The sequence below is a fragment of the Monodon monoceros genome, unplaced genomic scaffold (genome assembly GCF_005190385.1).
Source record: "Monodon monoceros isolate NGI ecotype Baffin Bay Population unplaced genomic scaffold, NGI_Narwhal_1 Super_Scaffold_11, whole genome shotgun sequence".
Taxonomy (NCBI): Eukaryota; Metazoa; Chordata; class Mammalia; order Artiodactyla; family Monodontidae; genus Monodon; species Monodon monoceros.
In genome coordinates, this window is record NW_021703767.1 from 68,332,293 (window position 1) to 68,354,233 (window position 21,941).

The window sequence follows — 21,941 nt, forward strand, 5'->3', positions numbered from 1 at the left end:
CCTCCCCCAGTGGCCACCCTGGCCAGTGCCAGGACAACCCAGAGTGAGAAGGGAATGGCTTGGGCTCCTTTCCCTGTAACCTTGACCTCAAGGCTGGAGAGGACCAAGAAGTTTTGCTGACCTGGAGCCCTGGAGCACCCCGTCCCTCTCTTTCTGAAACTCCTTCTGAGTTCTATTCTTGCCTTTTAAAAAACACCCCAGTATGCTGGAGGAATGGGAAGGGACAGCACCCCCGCTGAGTGCCCCAAATGTCCAGGGAAGGGAGAGACCACAGCCGCTGATGGTGGGCACTCTGGGTGGGCAACTTCAAGCCCAACCCCAAACAGGTCTGGAGAGGAAAGTCAGAGCTCACCCTGAGGAATGAGGGAAGTGCCCAAGGTGGCTAGCTCTGCTCCATGTGGGGCAGAGAGCACTCAGCAAGTCCAGAATTCCAGGGCTCAAGGCCAGGGTATGGTGGCCAGAGTCTCCCAGGACACCCACACTGATAGCAGGTGCTGTGCGGTGTGACGGGACAGAGCACAGACTTTGGAACTGGACACAAGGGTTTGCAACTGCCTCTTAGTAGATGTGTGGCCTTGGACATGTTCTTTTTGGAGAATTTATCTATAAAATGGGTATAACAGTACCAAATTCCAAATTTTTATTGGTGTAAGAATTAAATATGATAATGTACAAAAAGCAAGTAGAACAGCATCTGGCATGGAGTTCAGTAAAAAAAAGTCACAGTTGCTGGGAGAAGAAAATAAGGATGTGAATGTTCTTTAACAACAGTGAAGCACTCCATTAAAAAATGGGTTTTGTCAGTATCATCATCATTTAGCCCAGAGCAGGTGAAGATGAATCACTGAGACTATAAAGAGCTGGTGAGCGGCCCAGACTCTTCCTAGGGAATGGCCCCTGCAGGCATGGCAGGCAGAGCTGTGGGCAATGCTGGGAGCTCCTAGACTACGGGACTAACCAGCATCTTGCCTCTCCCAGGGTCTGTTACCTCCCTGAAGGCAAGAGCTGTGCGTCATACACCCTTATCCAAGGGGTCGAGTCTGTGAACTCGAAGAAGGTCCCTGTGTTCCACTACGGTGAGAGCTGTTAGAGCCCAGAGGACCGAGCGGGCAATGCCGCAGACCAGCTCGATCTTGGGCACCGCCGCCAGCCTCTGCTCTCTTTCCCACACTGGCTCTTCCCCGTTGCACATGGACACACACGTGGGGTGGATCGTAACACAGAGATGCTGCCATTTCCTCACCTCTCAGCATCCCCACCTGATCAAGGCCAGGTATCCCTGGTTTCTCACCTCTCACTTGGAAGTGTAAATATGATCACCAGATAATGAGAATACTAGAGGCCTGTCTCTTCAAAATCCTGAGAATGACTGTGACCTCCCCACACCCAGAGGAGTCCATTGTCACTCAATGAGGAGGACCAGCTCGGCCATGAAGCCGAATTCACAGTGTGGCACGGCTGAAACTCCAGAACCGCTGCAGCTCCCGCTGCCTCTGCACTAAATGCCATCCCAGGTCCTTCTAAGCCCTGTGAGTCTCCAGTTCACTGCAAGCATCTCCACTCACAACGTAAACAAGGCTTTAAATTGAGGACCAGGAAGAATTCTGGCGCAGTCCTATCAGAGCAAGCCCAACAGGAGAAACGTTGGTCTCTCTGATGCCTCGAAGGATAGACCATCCACACATGCAGGCCACCCTGCAGTCTAAAGCCCAGCCTCCCTCCCATCGACCTTCACACCTTCATGAAGGGTGCCAGGTTGTGTCAGACTCATGAAATGGGTCTCCTTAACACAGATAAAATCTGAGACCTGCGGTGACTAGAGCTTGATTTCTATCAGAGCTTCTGAGATGCGAGCCTCTCCAAATCCCCTCACCAGCCTCACTACTCCAAACCTCTAAGACAAATATGGGGTGTGACTTGGGCTGAACATCTGGGCTGTGCAGCCATGGGGCTGTCACTGAGGAGACTCCCTCGAAGATGGGGGGCAGGGGCACCATTCACATGGACAGCCTGTCCTGGGAGCCTACCCTCAAGTGCACAGGCCCAAGGGCCATTGTTGAAAGCACAGAAGTGGGGTGAAGGGGTGGTTAGTAAGCCCCTTGACTGAGCTGCTGAGCCCCTTCCTCCTGCAAGCCCTCACCTGTCAGGGCTGCAAGGGAACTGAGAGAGCCAGTGAGATAGAGTGTGACCTGGGGCCAGTTACTTAACTACCAGAGCCTCAGTTTCCCCAGCCATAACATGAGGGAACAAGTCTTGGGCTGGTCCTCTGCGGATCAGGGAACATGTGTTTAGAGAGCAGAATGTCAGGCACACTGAGCATCCAAGATGTGGTTGCCCCAGTCCAGCCTCCTTGCCACACATGAGGAAGCACAGTGCTGTATGGGTCCAACATGGGGGACTGTGGGACATCTGGGGCTCACCCTGGGCATTGATTTACCCAGATGCCCTGTGCACATGGGAAGATAGGAGATGAAGTCTGGAGTTTGGGCAAGAAGAGTGAGACTCTGAATTCACACTGGCATGGGAGGTGGGGCCTCCGTAGCGTGGCAGACTCTGCCTCAGGCCTCTGTGAAATGAACCCTTCCCCACCACCAATACACACATGCACACACCGCCTGTGACCGAAAGTTCCATCCTGGAGTCTCAGAAAGTACCCAGGACACAGACTTCTGACAGAAGTGCAGGCCAGGGAGCAGTCACTAGAGGGCTCAGGAAGACATCCAGGCTGCTGCCCTACGGAGGTCACAGGAGAGGGCCAGCCTGGGAAGGAAGGGAAGGAGGGAAGGAGGGAAGGAGGGAGGGAGGGACAGAGAGAGAGAGAGAGAGAGAGAGAGAGAAAGCACTGGGGAGGAGGGGAGAGAGACCACAGCTGTGCTATGGAAGGGTAGGACGGCTTCCCATAAAAGCCTCACCATCACCTCCGCAGGACACAGAATGACCCAGAGAAACCCAGAGCCCTGGGCCTCCCAGCAGTGACAGCACTTATGGACAACGTTCTAGCAGAAAAACACTGCATACCCCAAATGCTTGAACCCCCTAGTTTCCAACCTCCCCTCTACCACCAAACACAGTTCCCTGGTTCTGTCTGGCACTTCTGATCCACAGGAGCCGGTAGGCAGGTACCAAGCTACCGGGAGAAGGCCATGATCAGGTGGAAAGAGCACATGATTTGGGTTCACTGTGGCCTGGTTACCTCACCTCTATGAGTTGTGGGGTATTAGGTAAGCTTCTTAACCTCTCTGAGGTCTTTTCCTCATGTGTAAATTGTGGGCTAACCTCTCCCTTATAGGCCTCCAGGAGTACTGAAATGAGAGACTGGTTCATGGTGGGGCGTCACACATGGTAGCTGTATTTGAGAACACAAAGAAGATCCCCCCAGAATTAATCCCTTGGGCTGGAGGCATTTATCCACCCCTAGGGCTACCTGTGCTTTCTCCCCTGTGTGCCTTTCTGCCCCCCTCTTCTTTTCCCTCTATCAGAGCCCCTGCATGAGGCCACAGCACCAGACTGCCAGCAGAAGGCTTAACTGAGTCACGAAGGTTTCCCCAGATAGGTGACCAGGGCAGGAAAGAGCAGGGGACAGTCACAGGCATGCCCATCCCCCCAATTCTTAACCCACCCAGGTCCCAGACCTGGGCGGAGCCTCCCTGGCCCTGCCCTCTCAAGGAGAGGAGTTTCTGAAGCGGAAAGCGCTTCAGACATTTAGCCCAGTAGGACAATCTCAGAGCAATCCTCTCTCCCAGCAGGACCAGGCTGTGAAGTGTAATTAAAGCCATGGGTTACTGAGGAGGGGCAGTCATCTTGCCAGGAGGAGCACCCTGCCGCCGCTCATCCTGCATCTGGAGCCGTGGGTCTCAGTGGTCCAGGACACAGCAGCCGCACCACCTCCCTGCATCCTCTTCCTCCTCCATCCCTCCACCCTAGCCCTGAAACTCTCCAGCTAAGTCATGCCACAGTCGCCTTCAATCAGCTGTTGTAATTTCTCCTGCAGTTCATATTTGAGAAGCTTTCCCTGTATCTAACGTAAATCCTCCCTTCTACAGATTGATGGTGGGAATGGGGAGAACGGACATGGATGTGAGTTAGAACCTCATGGAAGGTGCCCTGAGAAGTGTCCTTAGAGAAGGGCAGAGGCTTGAGCCCCACCCCCTCAATCGTGAGGAGGAGATGCTGTGAGGATCCTGCAGGATGGAAGCAGGGATGGGGTCATCATGATGGATGAAGGGAAAGGGGGAACAGAAAAGCATGTGCATCAGATGGAGAGGAGTACGACGAGCTGGGAGACAGCAGCCTGCCTGGGTTGGAAGCCTGGGGATTGGTTTACTAGTTACCTAATATCGCCGCGTCTCAGTCACCCCATCTGTAAACGGGGGTGATAAAGTCATACCTACTATTAGGGCTTTCATGAGTTAAGATACATACCAGAGCATTCTATTTTATTTTATTTTATTTATTTATTTTTTCATACCAGAGCATTTTAAATGGCCTGGCACAACGTAAGCTCTCAGTAAACTCTAGGAAATCCTCACGACCCTCCATCCTCTCTGCAAATTGCTCAGTCCTGGGGCTTCTTCCTCCCCCATTTCTCTCAGGCTCACTCCTTCTTCTCCATTCCAATGGCCTCACTGCATCCTGGCCCCCATCCCCACGTGCAGGGCCCAGGCTGTGACCCCACCTCCCTTCCACCCTCCACATCAGGTTCCAGCTGGCCAGTCCGCTCTGCAAAAGGACCGGTTTGTTTGGTACTCTCAGGCCCCAGATACTGTACCAGGTGACCTGCTTTAGTAAAAGGAACTTATTTAATTCAATCCCCACGACCGCACTCTGAAGTAGGTATGATAGCCATTTCACAGATGAGGAAACTGAGCCTCAGAGAGGAGAAATACTTTGCCCAGAGTCACCCTACGAGTGAATGGGAGAGCCGGCACCTAGCACCCCTCCCCTGCCCCCGACCAGTCAGCCCCTTGATCACACACCTCACCTTCGCCCATGCACTTACCCCCATGGAGTTAGTCCAGAGCAACAGAGAGAAGAGAAGGAGAGACTTTAGGAATGAGAGCAATGTGGGGAAGAGGAGCTGGAAGGGGGAAGAACGCTGCAAGGGAACTAACGTGGTGTCCAGATTGGGGGGCTTCTCTGGCAGGCCCTGCACTTCTGTCTTCAGCTCATGTCTTCTCCGTCTTCACCATCAGGCTGTGGGGTTCCACGGAAGGGCGCCTCGGGCACAGGAGGCTCCCAAGCCTGAGGCTGGTGACAGGCCTGTGAAAGCTCCAGCTGCTCCGAATGAGTTCAGGCCACTTGGCCCGGCCTCGCATCCCAGGGAACGTGCAAATGAGGCTCGGAGCAGCTGTGGATCTTGCGCGACCTGGCAGGCACTGGAGGGGTTCACTTCCAGAAAGGGGTCTGAGGTGGCTTTTGCAAACCACAGAGAGGGAAAGTCCAGGTGCCGCCTGAGAAAATTCCTGCAGAGATGATAAAGGCAGGGTGGTGGAACTGGGGAAAGGCAGCTGAGACCACGGGCAGACAATGTGTGTTCAGTAAAGAAGTCCTGTCAGGCAGAGCTCAGCTCCTCCGCTGACAGGGCCACCAAGCTGGTAGATGAGGGAAACGGGGTTCACCTGTGTAGCTGATCTTGAAAACATGTGACAAGCTCTCTGTGAAATTGTTGCAAGCAAGCAGAAGGTGGCAGAACTAGTGGGACATGTAGCTGGTTGCACGATCGCAAGTACTCAAGGGTACTTACCAATGGTTCAAGACCTCTTGGGGGGAAGGGCCCAGGTGCATGCTGTAGGGCTCTGACCTATCCCACCCCATTCCACATCTCAAGTCCTCGGATCAATATACAGAAAGCACTTGAAGCTGGGAGCAACAGCAGATATACTGGATGTCAGAATTCAAAACATCTTAATCAGCTGAATTCAGACAACATAAAATAGATGAGGGGGAAATGTAGAGTCCCAAACATAAGAGCAAAAAAGCTACAGCGCTGTCATGGGTTGAACCATGCCCCCCTCCCGCCCAGAAAACCTCGTATGTTCAACCCCCAGGACCTCATGTTACCTTATTTGGAAACAGGGTTGTTGCAGGTGTAATTAGTGAAGATGCAGTCATATTGGAGTAGAGTGGGCCCCTAATCCAGTACGACTGGTGTCCTTACAAAAGGGGAAATTTTGAGACGGACAGGCACACAGGGACAAGGCCATGTGAGGGTGAAGACAGAGATTGGAATGATGCTTCTATAAACCAAGGAGTACCAAAGACTACCAGGAAACCACCAGAAGCTAGGAGAGGGGTACGGAACAGATTCTCCCTCATAGCCCTCAGAAGGAACCAATACTGCCAACACCTTGACCTCGGACTCCCAGTCTCCAGGACTATGAGACAGTTCCCTTCTGTTGCTTAAGCCGCCCAGTTTTAGTACTTTGTTATGGTAGCCGTTGCTAATGAATGCAAGTGCAAAGACAAAATTGGGAGATGGGGCTGAGTCGCAGACTGTGGTATAGAAACCTGGAGGTATTGACTGACTGTTAAGTTTAACAAAAGTCCGCAGGGCCATGTGGCTTCTAAAAACAGCCAGGGCAGATATGAGGCTGCGTTAATGGAAGGTATGGTATCTCGACCCATGAGGGTGTGCTGGCCAGGCCTCAGCCAGAGGACCAGACTTGGTTCTGGTGACCTCAAGTTAAGACAAGTCAGAGGATGTTCAGAGTCCCATGCCCAGAGATGAAGAGACAAGTCAGAGGAGGACTAATGGAAGCAGGGGAGAGGTAGAAGGCAACTGGTCTCCAGTGTTTGAAAAGCTGTGCAATGGGAGTGACTGGGTTTGCCTGGAATAGCCACATGTGGAAGAGATGGAGCCCATGGGGAGAGACACAGACTGCAGAGAAATAGAAGAACTTTCTATCAGACTTGTTGACCAAAAATCAACTAGGCCACCCTGTGGGGAGACGAGCTTTGTCTTTGAGGAACTGAAGACTCCACCAGCTGGTCACCGGAAAGGGACCTGTAGAGGTGACCCCAGCATCTCCCAGCTCCAAGAAGGGCCCACTCACGTTCCCTGCCTGTCTGACACCAGCAACTCAGGCTTCTTAACTACTTAAAGTTAGAGCCTGCCATGAGATGTTTTGGCCCCAAGACCTTTCATTGATGGCTTTAGTAGATAAAGTTGCATGCTGAAGGCAGAGAGTCCAGACTAACAGACCTCATGAGATCAAGTTTGGCAACACCCGGGTCCACTGGAAGGATGCACCCACACATGCTCTCAAGCATATGGGTCTTGGATAGGGGTGGGAAGGAGAGTGGCCCTGGCTCTCCGTCATCCAGGAGGGAGGGAACTGGCAGCCCAAGAGTTGACTGACCCCTCACCTGAGGGAGGCCCATGCTGGTGGGCGCTGTGAGGGGATACAGAGGAGCCTTCTCTCCGAGGGGCTCGAGGTAAGCTCAGCGGGAGGACGGACTTCTGGAGGAAAGGCAGCATGCTGCTGAGAGCCCTCTGAAGATGACCCGGCACCAACAGCATCTACGTGCGCTATGCCACTTCCTTTAAGCCTTTTTTTTTTTTTTTTTTTTGCCATACGCGGGCCTCTCACTGTTGTGGCCTCTCCCCTTGCGGAGCACAGGCTCCGGACGCGCAGGCTCAGCGGCCATGGCTCACGGGCCCAGCCGCTCCGCGGCACGTGGGATCCTCCCGGACCGGGGCACGAACCCGCGTCCCCTGCATCGGCAGGCGGTCTCTCAACCAGTGCGCCACCAGGGAAGCCCTCCTTTAATCCTTTTTTAAACTAGCCCTCCCTCGTTTTCCAGCACAAAAAGGAGGCTCAGAGAGGGAAAGGAATTTATGTAAAACCCACAACACAAAACCAGTCAAGCTGGGTTTGAACCCTAGTCTGTCTCGTCCCCAAGCCCACACTCCTTCCAAGGTTCCACACTGCTTCCCCAGCTGAGGACTGCAGGCTGTAGTGCCACAAGCCTCCAGCGACAGAAAGAACCACCCAGGGTGGTCTACAGCAGTGTCCCAAACTTCAGCACGCATCAGAACGGCCTGGAGGGCTTGTTGAAGGGCAGGCTGTTGGGCCCTACCGGGGAGTTGCCGCATTAGTAGGTTGGCCCCAGAACTGTTGCATCCCTAACAGGGTCCGGGTGCTGCGGATGCTGCTGGTCAGGGACTTCACATTGGGAACCACTGCTCTGCAGTATTCAGGAAAGGAAGTGGGTACCCTCCAGCCGCAGAGCCGCAGGGAGACAGAGGTATGCTGCCAGTCGATCATCCGTCTCTGGGCCAGGAGTTGCCCAACAGCGTTCGAGGCAGGACTGCCAGTTGGTTGCTGCTTCGCTAGAACCCATCTGGTTGGGAAGACGCAGACTGTGAACAAATCCAGCTTCCTGTACTTTCCACTCTGGAGTCTTCTGGTTCTTCCAGGCTGATGAACTGTGTTCTCTTCTCCAGGAAGTCCTATTATTCTGCAGTCAGCCACCACGACCCCCAGGATTTTCACCCTCTCTAAACAGACGGGCTCCCTTCACTAAGCCTTTTGTGGCTAGGTTTCCCAATCCCCTCCTGACCCTGGATGCCCTCCACTGATCACGCCTGAGTTGGCCAGGGTCCCCTCTAAAATCCATGTGCAGAAATGAGGACATAATGACCAGGGAGAACCCAATTTGGACCCTGCCCGTCTCTTAGTGCCCATTAAGATGGTACTGTTTTGAGCAATCCTATCAACCTGTCGGCTCCTATGAAGCCTGCGTACAATTAAACCCCTCAGATGTTTTTCTCAGGATCTGCAGCCTAATCAAGTCGGCCCCCACCCCCCCATCATGAACCTGAGTAATTAATTTCTGCTATCTAAATGCAACTTTCCATCTGCCCCTGTTAAATTTCATCCTGTTGGTTTAAACCCAGCATTCCAGTCTGTCAAGATCATTTTGAATATCCTGTCTTGTATAGGAGATGCCCATCACAGCCTTGTCATCAACAAATCTGATAAGCTCGCTTACTCCAGTTTCACCCAAGTCATGGATAAAAATGTGAAGCTTCATTTTGCAGAATCTCACCTGTCACAAACCATCATCCCTTTTGGAATCCCTAATCATGCGATCATACTTCCCAAAATCAGGTTTCTTACAGACTAGGGAAGGTCTGTGGGCATGTCGTTTCTTTCCTTGGCCGTCATTAACGCCAGACTGATGTGGTGTCTGTCATCTAAGCACTGTCACGTCACAACCTAGTTCTTGGTCATGGTCCGAATCAAATCAGAAGGACAGTTTGGGCTGCTATTTCTCTACCTTTTGGGCAATGACAAGGTTACAGAGGCAAGAATGCTAAAGTGAATCCAATCCTCCACTTTAAGCAGTACTTGACATCCAACAGAAGTCAGGCTGCCTCTCCCCCATCATAACTATAGCATGCCTGCCTCCCTGACAGCTTTATAAGCCATACTGCGAAAGTAGCATCCAAATTCTTCCAAATGGGTGGGGAAGCTATGATAGGGGTATGTTATAACTTGGACCTTCTCAGCTGTAAGACATGCTGGGATATCGGCAACTGGTCGGTGAGGAGACAAGAAATGTTTTCTGGAGTGGGGTACTTGGAGAGAGGGGTGAGGACTGAATCAAGGAGGTCAAAAGGAAAAGGGAGACTTGATGAATAGCAACCCCACTCTTCTGCGATTTGTATGTGAGAACTGCCCTTCTCCTTCTGGAGAAAGTCACAGTATATGTACACGGGATGCGGATGGAGCATTTGTGAACAGCTTGTTGACACCATAAGCCAAGAACGGAGAAAAGTATATGTAGCAGTTAAGTCTGTAGGGTCTGAAGTCGGACAGTCTAGGTTTAAATCCTAGTTCTACTACTTATTAGCTATGTGACCTTGGGCAAATGGTTTTCTCTCCCAAGTTTTTTGTTTCCTCAGGTGGAAAGTGGAGACAAAAATAATATGTGCACATAAGGCGCATGAGGATTAACAGAGATAAAGCATACACAACGTTGAGCTGACTGGCACATAATAATAGCTCAGTAATTACAGCCATTACGGAACAGTAGCTTGAAGGCAGTGCTGAGTGCTGAGAGTTCCGGGGCTGGAGGTGTGAAGAAGAAAAGGCTAAGAAGGTTTAAGAAGAAACTAAAGACGCTGTGGGTTAGGGGCAGGAGAGACTTGGAGCTCACCTGAATGGTGAGGCAGCAATCTGTGGAACTGACCTGGAGGTGGAGCCCAGGCACAAGGCTAGGTCAAGGATTCTGACCTTCAGCTCAGAGAAGGGTGAAGAAGCCAGGCTGATGCCTCAGAAAAGTTCAGTAAAAATAGTTTGTTTTTCCAGCTCTGAATATGAATGTTTTTTTTATTGCTCTAGGAAGTCAGTTAAAAGTTGTCTAAATGGTCCATGTTAAAAAGAAGCATAAATATTCCACTTCTAGAAATCTGCTCTGAGGAAATTATCATCAATAGGCACAAAGATTTATAGACAAGGATGTTCACTGCAGCATTATTTATAACAGTAAAAAGTGGTTTACAATCTAGATGTCCAACCCACACAGGATTCGTTAAATAAATTATGGCACATCCATGAGATGAAATACCGGGCAGCCAGTAAAAAGCCCATTTGAGAAGAATACTTAAGACATGGGGAAATTATCACAATATGTGATTAAATGAAAAGGGTTGGCTACAAAACAACACAGTACAATCACAATTTTGTTACATATCTAGAAGGAAATACCCAAAAATGCTGAATGCATTACTTTTATAAATGCTTTTTAAGGAAAAAATGATCACAAAGGAGTTACACTAGAAGGAAGCTCCCACAATCAGCTTATAATAAAAAGTCATTAAATTCAGAACACAGGAACACAAACAGTAGCTATGATCTGAATGCCAGGAGCTCTAGCTGGTACCTGGCTGTTGTGAAGGGCTGAGGGCAAAGAGGATCTGCATGCCATTGGCGTGTGGCCAGGTAGAACCTAGGAAAGATTTAGGTCAGTGGCTCTCAACCATGGTTGCATTTTAGGAGCTAAAAAAAAAAAAAAAATCAATGCCCAGGCTCTAATCTCAGGGATTCTGACTTAATTACAGGCTGGTCGTCTATATTTTTTCAAAGCGTTCCAGGCGGTTCTGAAGGAGCCAGTGAATTAGAGTTGAGTGGGACCAAGCTACTGTTACCTGTATACAGAGTTGACTTGAGCCTTGCTCTCTAGAGAGACCCACTATGGAAGCTAGAGAGATGTTAAAAGGGAGCAGACGGCCCCAAGGCACCTGGTCTATGCAGGAAAATGACCCTCAGCCTTGGGGGACATTCACAGAAGTGTTCCTTTGAGCTGACCTGTTTGGGAGCTTTTACCACAAGGACACTGCTCCTGGCTCAGACTCTTGATGGGGCCCAGGTTACTAGCTGACTCCATAAAATCAAGAGCAGGTGGCTCTACAAAAGGGAGAGGGAAGAAAATCAAGATGCTGGGAAATCTACAGGGATCTGACTCTGCAGAAGCCAGAGCTACTGGTATTTTCCTCTCTCCTACTTTTGGGCAGAAACACACCCCAGCCAACAGAGCAAGGTGTGAACCTTAATGGCAGTCTGCTTTGGGTGGATGAGGCCTCTCAGGAGGGCTCCTAGTTTCCCTCAGGTGCCTTGAGGAAAGAGGAGCAGAGGGAAGAGGCTGCTAGAAACAAAAGTTTGTATTAAATGATAAGATCTCCCCAGCTTCTCACTACAGGTATAAAGTTACTCAAGCCACCAAAAGAAGGGAAATAAGAGTCCTGGGTCAGGTGCTTTCCCCACTGGATCCACCTATCCCTGAATAATTAAGAGCCAACTGAGGCTCTTTTGTACTCCTTAGAGCAGGGCTCCTTGGGGGGCCTTCAGGACAATGACTAGAGCAGTAAGGAGGGAGTTTTGGCTCAGGTGGACCAGTGGGGATGGCAAGTAGGGATGGATCTAAATTGCTACCCTACCCGACGTTTCCCTGAAGTTGCTTCCCTAGAGGCAGCCTCCTGTCAATTCTGGCAGAACAGTGCCGCAGGTAACTCAAAATACTGGGTTATCAAACTGTAACATAGCTTTGCAATGCACTGTATGTGTGTTTATATGTGAATGTATATGAGTATATTTACATACACACATATACCTGATACATAGCGGATTTACCTTCCTAATGATGTTTGGCTCAGGTGGAGGCTAAAAGGACAATGCACTTTCTGAAGATACTGGCAATCAGGTGGGTTTCCAACAGCGGGGCTGGCTGTAACTAGAAACTGGCCTGAGACTAAATATTCCCCACAAATAATTCACAAAAAAAGAAATGAACCACTCCTGGAAAATCAAGAAGTGACGGTAATCTCCATTCAAGATGGAGAAGCCTCCCTTGTTTCTAACCCAGCTTCCTCCTTGGGGAATTTAAACCTATCTCCTCTAATTTGATCCTCAGGGGATAGCAGAACAGATGGTCACCAGCCATCCTCCAGTACCAGCCCTTCCTATCACAGAACGGGCCAGAGACATTCTTGGTTCAAATGCAAAGACATTCTGATGATACGGACAAGGCTTCAAATTCAAACGAGTTCCAGGTGCAAGTCTGATTAACTCATCCTTATTTTTTATTTATTTTTTTTTGCATTATGCAGGCCTCTCACTGTTGGGGCCTCTCCCGCTGCGGAGCACAGGCTCTGGACGCGCAGGCTCAGTGGCCATGGCTCACAGGAGCAGCCGCTCCGCAGCATGTGGGATCTTCCCGGACCCGGGCACGAACCCGTGTCCCCTGCATCGGCAGGCGGACTCTCAACCACTGCGCCACCAGGGAAGCCCTAAGTCATCCTTATTAATCGCAGATCAATGAGGGAAGTGTCACGGTGGGACTCAGCACACAGCATTGCCTTTAAAGCTCAGGGAAAGCCTAATGGAATCCTTGTTCTCCTGTTTCAAGTCAGAGCGGAGGAGGATGCGAAGCCCAACTGTTGGGAAGTGTGCTCAAGGTCAAACTCTCCCCTGCCCAGTCACCATCCCTCCCAGGTCGCTCGTCCTGCTTTCCCCACTGTTCCCAGCTGCAAATTGGATAGGAAGCCATCTTTTTTTCCTTTTCCCACTCTGGAGGTACCAAGTGTAGTCACTGTTCATTGGTGAGTCCCTGACTAATGTCAGGATTAAAGAGTGCATTCTGCAAGGTTTGGTTTTCATCTCTCATGCTCACTAAAGCAGAGGGAGGGAAGCAGACATGGCAGAACCACAGAATGTTTGGCACCCCCCTTCCCTTTCAGAACTCTGCTCCCAGCTGGTACTTTCTAGCATTTAAGCAGGTTATAGGGGAATTTTTTTCAGAAAGAAAATCTTGGAGGAGATTCCTCCATCTGAGATAGAAAGTGACATACACAAAGATCCCCTTCCAGACTACCCATCAGAGAGCCATCTCCTCAGCTAAGGCAGATGTCATCAAACCAAAAGTCAGAGAGAGGGTGGTCCACAAAAATACAGCAGTATGCCAGTGAAATCCACGCGTTGCCCACATAAGCTCTAAAAGAAGAGCTCAGTTCAGTCAATTCAATGAAACTCCATTAGTCAAGACACTTGCTTTGGCTTCTAGTCATCCATTTAAGACAAGTTAGTTAAGCTTTGTCATAAATTTAAGACCAACTTAGTGATGGCTAAACTCAAATGCAAAGATCTGAATGTGAAGAAATCTCATTCATTATTTCCAACACACACACAAACACACACAGAGTCACCAGGTGATGAAGACAGGCTAGTGATCAAGGTGACTGGATGAGACAAAGGATGATCCCAAGACTCACTGGGGTTCAGACACTGATGTATAAATAACCAAATACTCCCTCCCAATAGTCCTCTTCCTCAGATCTTCAGGTACCTGGCTTTGCCTCTGTCCACACCACAGGTACAAGGTAGGTATTCAGCCCCACTTGATGAGTGAGGAATCTGAGGCATGGAGAGGGGACTTGGTGCTGAGGGAAGAGCTAAGGTGGTGGAATCCTAGCCGTCTCAGCCCTCCCCCAAACCCTAAACCCCAAGTCCTTTGGACAACTCCATATTAGCTGTCAGGTCACCTGAACAAACCCACATGGGAAAAAAAATCCACAATAAATTCTATCACAGCAGTGGAGGCAATGCTAGTAATTGTGTTTTCCTAGTCACGCTGATTCACCTCCATCCTGGAGATCAGAGACATGTCTTATCTACTGTTGCATCCATAGCTTTTAGTACCTGGCACATAATAGGTGCTTGATAAATAGTGAACATGTGAGTTTAGTCCCACTGTTGGTCTTATTTACCTTGTGTCCACTCAGTAATAGAGCCAACACTTGAGGACCATGGGGAACATCTAGCTGCTGGGGGTGTGGGTGGTGGGGCATTGAAACTCAGCCCTGGGTCCTTTAAGGCTATATAACAAGGAGACATGCACTTCTAATCAGGGATCTTGTCCTTTGCCTTCTGTGTCCATTCTACCACCTCAATCCTCAATGAAAGTAGTGAATTTGTTGACTCTATGGTATTGACCTGAATTGATATCTTCTGGGCTTTCCCTGTGGGATAGAGGAGGGTGGCCAAGATTAAGAACTGGAGTATCATGATCAATGTTCAAAAGAATTGGACCCGAGAGCATCTTCTTCCCAAGTGTACACACTCCATCCACCAATCTACAGCCTTGCCAGGCTGATCCTCTCTAAATGTCTGCTAGCCCTCTGCCCCCTTGCTGGGGCTCCCCTTCCCCTTTTCAGACCCACACTCAGGGATCAGGGCTTTCTGGATATCCCTTGGGATTCCTGAACATCCTATGTGAGCTTCCAGTTTTTTCTCATCCAATCCCTGCATAAGGCTTTATTACATCAGGGGAAGCAAAAAGTCATGGTTGGATTTTTTTTTTCTTTTTTTGTAAAGAATAAAACTGGTTTATACCCACTGGGCTGGGTGGGGAGGGGCAGGAGACCTGAGTTCCAGTCCTGCCTCTGAGTCTGGAACCTTGTATCAATGTAAAGTGCTAGATTTGTATAAGATAAGATGGCCCCCTGACCTCAAGGAACTCATCATCTCACAGTAGAATCCTAGTGGGCCCTGAGAGTCAGGGTGAGTAGGGGGCCAGCAGGTGACAGGTAGGACCAGGCTGTGGGATGTTCCAATCAATCCCCAAAGTACAGGATAACATGCACACATAGAGATAAGATCACTTAAAACTGTAATTTCTAGATCTGTAGTCTATAGAGTGATCAAGTGGCAAACTCCCTCTCTCTCTCTCTGATATTTTATCCCCCTTCCTCCTCGGTTGGTAATTTAGATTTGGGGCAGGGTACCGGCGGGTTTTTCCAAGCTGCTTCTTAATCTGCCCCCCTTTTCCTAGTTGTGAGGTCCAGTTCTCAGGCTCAAGTTCCCCTCTTCCCCTTCCTCAAGGTCATCTATCCTGGTTCAGAAAAGGTGAGAGCCCACTTTTGAAGGTCAGGAAGAACTGGAGCGGGGGGACAGTGCGGTAAATGAGAAGGAATGGAAGAGAACAGGCTAAAAGATGAGGGAAAGTAGAGGCGGGGAGGACAGAGAGGCGGGCCAGAAGGGCCTGGAGGGAGACGCCGCTGCCGCTGACGAAGGAGCCGAATGAGGCCGAAGTGGTGGGGATGGGAGGGGGAGTGGAGGTGCCTGAGAAATGTGGAAGGAGATTGGACTCAGAGAAGGTAGGATCGTGGTGGGGTCTAGACACAGGCGAGCTTCCAACCTCCCAATCCCAGTTCCGCTCAGTCAAGGGGCCGGGAAAGAGCGTATCCCGAGGGCGGGCAGCCCTTCCCCGCTCCGGCTGCTCTCATCACCACCGCGGAATACCTGGAGAAGATCGCAGGGGTGGGGGCAGAGTAGGGCAGTTACCTTTCCTCCTCCCAACTCGGGGCCCACTGCAGCCCGGCACGGCGGGGCAGGCGGAATAACCCGAGGACTGGGCACCGAGGGAAGGGGAGGAGGCAAGGAGGGCGCTTCAGGTGGCTCCTCCTGGTTGTTTAAACTTTGCGCTCGAGAAGGGGCCGGCTCTGTCCTCCCTCCGCCGCCCGCCAGCGGCTCCGCTCGTCCGGGTGTCCTCAGCCTCGCCTTCATCCTCTGCGGGTCCTACGCCCACTTCCCTCTCGGCTCCCGCCCGGCTCGGATCCCCATCCCCTCTCCTGTCTCCATCTCTCCCTGTGCCGGAGCGCCCCCCGCTCCCTCCCTCCTCACTGGATCTCCCGCAAGACGTGAGCGGAAAGTGAATGGGCAGCCCAACCACAAAGACAAATTACCATGAGAAAAATAAATCAGGAAAGCGCCGTTCGCATCCCGCGTTCCCGCCGCCGCGCCCCTCTCCGCCCGCCGAGGCGGGAGCGCCGGGCTCCGGGACGGCTGCATCTGGGGCCTGGCGGGGCAGAGTTTGGGCTCCGCAGGGCCCTGCTAGGGCAGGGGGTCTGGGAAGAATCCGGTGGGGACCCCCGCAGGCGGCGGCGGAGCAGGGACGTCCCTGAGCGCGAGATTTCACACTCCGGGCGGGCCACGCGTTCCCACGCGCCTCGCCGCCTGCGCTCTGCCTCCACCAGGTTTACTCGTCCGCCCTCTCGGAGCCTCCATCTCGGCGCCACCCTCGGCGCCTCAGCCCGGCTCTCTCCCAGCCTTTCAACCGTCCGTCCCCTCCTCCAGGCCCGGCCCTAGGTCCCCTTCGCGGCGTGCAGCCCAGACGCACCGACAGCGGCCGGGCCAGGGCCTCGTGCAGCCCGGACCCGGAGCCGGCTGACGGCGGGAACGCGGCAGCACGGAGGGAGCCCAAGCTGAGGTGGCAGAGGGCGGCGTGGAAGCGCGGGGACTCCCTCCTCTCTGCCCGCAGCCTCCGCCACCTGGTTCCAACTTGCCAGCGGCCCCGGGCCCCTACCCCTCTACCCACCCGAGTTGCTGAAGTTTGCAACTTGCAGCCCAGCCCGCGCAGGGGAAGCGTCCTGTGCTCCCGGGACTCACCTCTGGGCTGCGGGCGCAGGTGCCCGGTTCCAAGCGGCTCCCGACTCCCGGCTCCCGGCGGCGGGGAGCGGCGAAGGCGACCCAGGAGGGCTGGCGGCCGGTCTGGGAATGGGGCGGCCGCGCAAGAACGGCCCCCGGCCCTCACTCGCCACTCCAGTGCAGACGCGACCCGGGCCCGCGCCCGCCACCCTCGGGTTCCGCCAGCAGCCGCCGGACGCGCCGCCGACCCGCCCGGCTCAGCGGAGCTGGGCTCAGGCGGCAGCCCTCGCGCTCCAACTAGCTCCCGACCAGGCGCGCGGCTGAGAGCGGGGAGGAGAAGATGAGGGGGCCGAAGGAGGGAGGGAGAAGAGGTGGGGGAGGAGTTGGGAGCGAGCGGAGAGAGGGAAGGGAGCGGGAGAGAAAAGGAGGAGGGTGCTGCAGAGGACCTGCCGCGGCTGGCGCGCCACCCGCCAACTCGTGGCGCGCGGAGGAGCGCGAGGGGGCGCCCTGCACCTCCGCGTCCCCGGGCTTGGTCCGAATCCCGCCCTTGGCTTGCCAAGTGTGTTTACACGGAGGGTGGACAGAAGTCCCGCCCCGCAGCCGCCGTTCGAGCGGCGAGACCCAGGTCCCTCGAGCACTTGCTGCCTTTTTGCCACGTCCTGCCTTACCGTCCTTGGCAAGCCCCGTCTCGAACCCGGCTTTCTGCCGAGGCGTCAGCGCACCAGAATCCTGCCCACCCAACCGCTGGGGCCCGAGGAAATTCTCCCTTCCCCTCGGCTCCCCAGTGCCCCAGCCCTATCAGCTAGGGACGATCTTCCTGCCTGTGGATTTGAAGGGGGAAAGAATTGCGTACAAAACAAGGGAAATCCGATATAAATTGCAGTCGAAGGGAATGAGATGAGGCTGCTGGGCTGGACTGGAAAACCAGAATCGGCCGGATAAGGGTTAACTTTACAAGCTGCACGACCTTGGGTGAACCTCTCCAAGCCTCAGTTAATTCAGCCGTAAACTAGGGTTGGTGATAACTTACCCTACTGAGCGATTGGAGTAGGGGCTACAGTGAATAACATTAGGAAGGTTGGGAGGGCATCCAATAGATTAGTGAGCGGGGCAGCCGGTGGAGGGCTCTCAGCTGAGGAGGGAAGGTTTAGCGCGACCACACCGAACAAGGCTGAATTGTTTACAAGTTTAAGTATCTAATGTTTCTGATGGCTAGAAAACCTGAGGGAAAGACAACGGGGCAAGCTGCTTCAAATCCTATCTGCCCGGCTGCAAGAGGGATGGGAAGAGAGCCCTCTGCTGAACAAAGAATGGTATTTAAAAATTTTTTTAAAAGGTGACCTAAGAAAAGAAAACGAAAGAATGAAGGAGACAAAGGACCTGAACTATTAAACCAGGAGAAGTATGATTATAAGAGACAGCTAAAGAGAACTGTGAAATAAAAATAGGTAAGTTGGAAGAAGGAAAACATTAAACGACTTTCTAGACTATGCCAGAAATTGAAGAATTAGAGTGAATCATTTTATGCAACAAAATTCTGGATAAAGGAAATCCTAGACAAAACAGAGGAATGGAGACGGTAAGAAACCTAGAGAAGCACCCTCCTACACACACACACACACACACACACACACACACACACACACACACACCTCTGAACCAAGGTGAGAAGTAGTTTGGCCAGAATGATGGGAAAGAAAAAAAAGAAATCCAAGAAAGGAGTTTATGAGATGCTGTAAAAAGGGAAACAGTGCACAATCTCAGAAATAATGCTTTTCTAGGGCAACAGGAATGCTGAGATTCATAATGTGCAGAATGGAGAGGAACTTGCAAAGGGAAGACACTCTGAACAAGAGGAGAGAGTTGCAGACAAGAGGGAAAAAGGAAGGAAACCGGTATGTCGGGCATATAAGTCTGGTAGACCATCCATTTAATAAGGGGGTAGAAATCAAGTTGGAAGAGGTAGTGCAGGGCATCGAGTCCAAACCTATCATTTTACAGATGAGGACAATGAGATCCAGAGGGGAAGCATTTGTCCCAGAGTTGCAGGCTGGGGTGGGAGCAGGTCTCCCGATCCCCAGTCTGGGACACTTCCGCTGCTGTGAGTGTTGCCTGACCCCCCCTCCCCCGCGCCCTCCCCCATTCCCATTCCCTACAGAACCGTGGGGACTGTTTTGTTATTGCAAAAATAAAATGTGTGTAAAATATAGACACCTTTTAATTAATACAAAAATCTGAAAATATTCTATATATATAGCAGGGAAAAGGTATGAGCAGGAGAGTTTCCCATTTGTTTGGTTGGGACAGTAGACAAAGTGCCTTCTGAGTGGTTGTCGGCAGCAGCTCTCTCTTGAAAGGCTATAAAAATCTTTTCCATCCTTCACCATATTCTCTCACCCTCCCTCTCTTTTTCCACTATGTTTTGATTGTCTTTTCCTTCTTCTCTTTCCACCATCACTTCATGCCCCTTCCTGGCTCTCCCCCTCCACATTATGAATGAGTGTGGGAGAGAGTTCAGTGCAGGAAGAGAAGAGGGGAGACCCCAGTCTGGGGACACAGCCCAGGAACGCTTCCTTTTCAGGGGAAGCAGGAGCCAAGAAGGCGAGACACCCAAAGAGACACAGTCAGAGGAGCAGACATGCTTGGGATGCTAGGCTAATTAAACCTAATTGCATCCTACAGTATTCTATTGACTAACAGTGATTACTCAAGAGCTCTCAATACAAGAGAGCTTCAGAAGTCCAAACCTCAGGAAGGGACAGTTATTTTACTAGCCTGGCTTATCACCTGCTTCAGGCGTCCCCAGAGTTTGGCAAACCCTGAATCGTTTACTAGAACAAAACCTGGAGCGTTGACCCCATCCCACAGTGTCACCACCACCTTCTGTCACTTTCCTTAAACCTCTGCAATAACCTGTACAATAATTACTTCTATTAGGAGCAATTCTTCACCTACCAGAACAGTGTTAATTAAGCAGAATGTAAATACAGTAATTAATACAGAATTATCCAAAACAAACATGCTAAAGAGCAGCAAACATAGGGGGTGGGAAGAAGTTCTTGGAATTTACTCTTGATCTAGAAAATTCCAAACTTACCTTCAGCTAAGGTACCAAGAGATTAAGAAGGCCAAATTCTCATGCTCAAAGGTGACAAACCTGGGAGTCCACCTGAGGGCATTTTCTGGGAGATCTAGCTGCCTCTGAAAAACAAGAGTGCAGCCTCTCCCAGGAGTTTATGTAGGGGTGTGTGTGTGTGTGTGTGTGTGTGTGTGTGTGTGTGTATACCCACCTGTGCATAGCCCAGGCACAAACACAAATCGGGCCTTGCAGCAAAAGGCAAACAAGCCACAGCCACTCATATATCAACAGGAGAGAGAGAATTGAAAAAAAGAAGGCAGCAATCACTTATAATGTCCAAATCGTTTTCTATTTGGTCCCAGAATCACCTGCTCATTGTGCCTGGGGATGGAAAAGAAAAAGGAAAATTCCCACCCCAGAAGTCATTGTCAATTTGTGAAACAAAAGCCCCTTAGGTTAGAGGAACTGAAGTGTCACTAAATGACAGCTTTGCCATTGTCCTGAGCTGATGTGAGAGAAGAGGCCTTCCTTCCTTCCTTCCTCCCTAAACACTTAAGTGCCACTCATTGCGCTCCTTGGAGAGGTCATAAGAGGAGAGAGCCAGAGCCTCACAGTCGGCCAGCGAGGCAGCCTGAGTCACAGCAAATGCAGGACCAGAGCACTGCGGGCACGTGGAAAGCCAACAACCAGCTCCACCCAGCAGGGCAAGGAGGTCTTCACAGCCAAGGGCCCTTCTAGCTGAGAATGGAGATAGGGCAGGAACTTGCCAGACAGAGAAGCGGGAGGAAGCAGAGTATTCCAGGCAGAGGGAATAGCATGTATGAAAGCATAAGGCGATATAATTAGATTTCTGTTTTGGAAGAATTACTTGGCCCTGGTTAACAGATTCGGAGAGAGCTGAAGCCGTAAATGTGAACAGGTGCGCTGTTGGAGGAAAGAGCACCGCGCCCACAGTTAGGGCTCCTCAGTTCTGAGACCAGCTCGTCTGCTGGCCACTAACGAGCTGGGTGTCCTTGCACAAGCCTCTTAACCTCTCCAACCTCAGTTCCTCGTGGCTAAAATGAGAGGGGTCGATTGGCTGCTTTCTAAGGTCCTCCTGGTACAAGATTCTATGATTCTAACTCTCCCTGCAGACATTTCTTTAAATTATGTCCTTTACTATGTTGATGCACTGAGTCTTTTCCAAGTGTTTAGCACTTCACAGTTTACAAAAGTCTTTTCCATACAATATCTTTTGGCCTTCATGCCATGTGAAGGAGATAGTCACACTGCCGCCTGAGATGGTCTTGTCCAGCCCCGGGGGCTGTAAACACCATCTCTCTGCTGATGACATCTAAGTTTCCATTAGCAGCTCTGACCTTTCTCCTGAAACCCAGATGCAGAGAACCGACTGCCTGCTGCCCTCCATGTAAACATCTAATAGGCATCTGGGACTTAACTTCTGATTTTCTTTCCCCAAACCAGCTCCTCCCTCAGACTCTTCCAACCTAGTAAATTAAAACTCCAGTCTTTGAATTCCTCAAGGCGAAAATCTTGAGTTCATCCCACACTCCACCTGTAAACCGTCAATAAGTCCCATTGAAATATGTTCAGAATCTGGCTACTTCTCACCACCTCCTCCTCTAGCACCCCATTTCAAACCACTCTCTTCTCTCACCTGGATGTCTGCTCTGCCTGCTTCCACCTTTGTGCCTACAGTTTGTTCTCCACGCAGTAGCCATCCGCAGTCAGATCCTCGCCCTCCTCTGCCAAAAAAAAACCCTTCCATGGCTCACCAGCTCCCTAGAGGAAAAGCCACATCCTCTCCAAGCCCACGGGGCCCTTTCTGACGTCATCTCCTACTGCTCTCCCCTCCTTCACTTCTCATCAGCTTTCCCAGCCTCTCCACTGTTTCTGGAACACCTGAAGCTCCCACCTCCAGGCCTTCGCACTTG

At 51.4% G+C, this 21,941-nt stretch overlaps 1 protein-coding gene across 2 annotated transcripts in view; it reads right to left on the reverse strand.

Annotated features, from left to right (window-relative positions):
• Window positions 1–20,052, reverse strand: part of SEMA5B (semaphorin 5B) — a 123,080-nt gene extending 103,028 nt beyond the window's left edge. The window contains exon 1 of one of the 2 annotated variants that reach the window (XM_029215460.1): window positions 20,026–20,052. The gene's annotated coding sequence lies outside the window, so the exon portion shown is untranslated. Of the gene's footprint in view, window positions 1–16,949; window positions 17,393–20,025 lie in introns of those variants that run through there. The other variant, XM_029215459.1, reaches the window with a different exon arrangement.
• Between the last annotated feature and the right edge of the window lie 1,889 nt (window positions 20,053–21,941).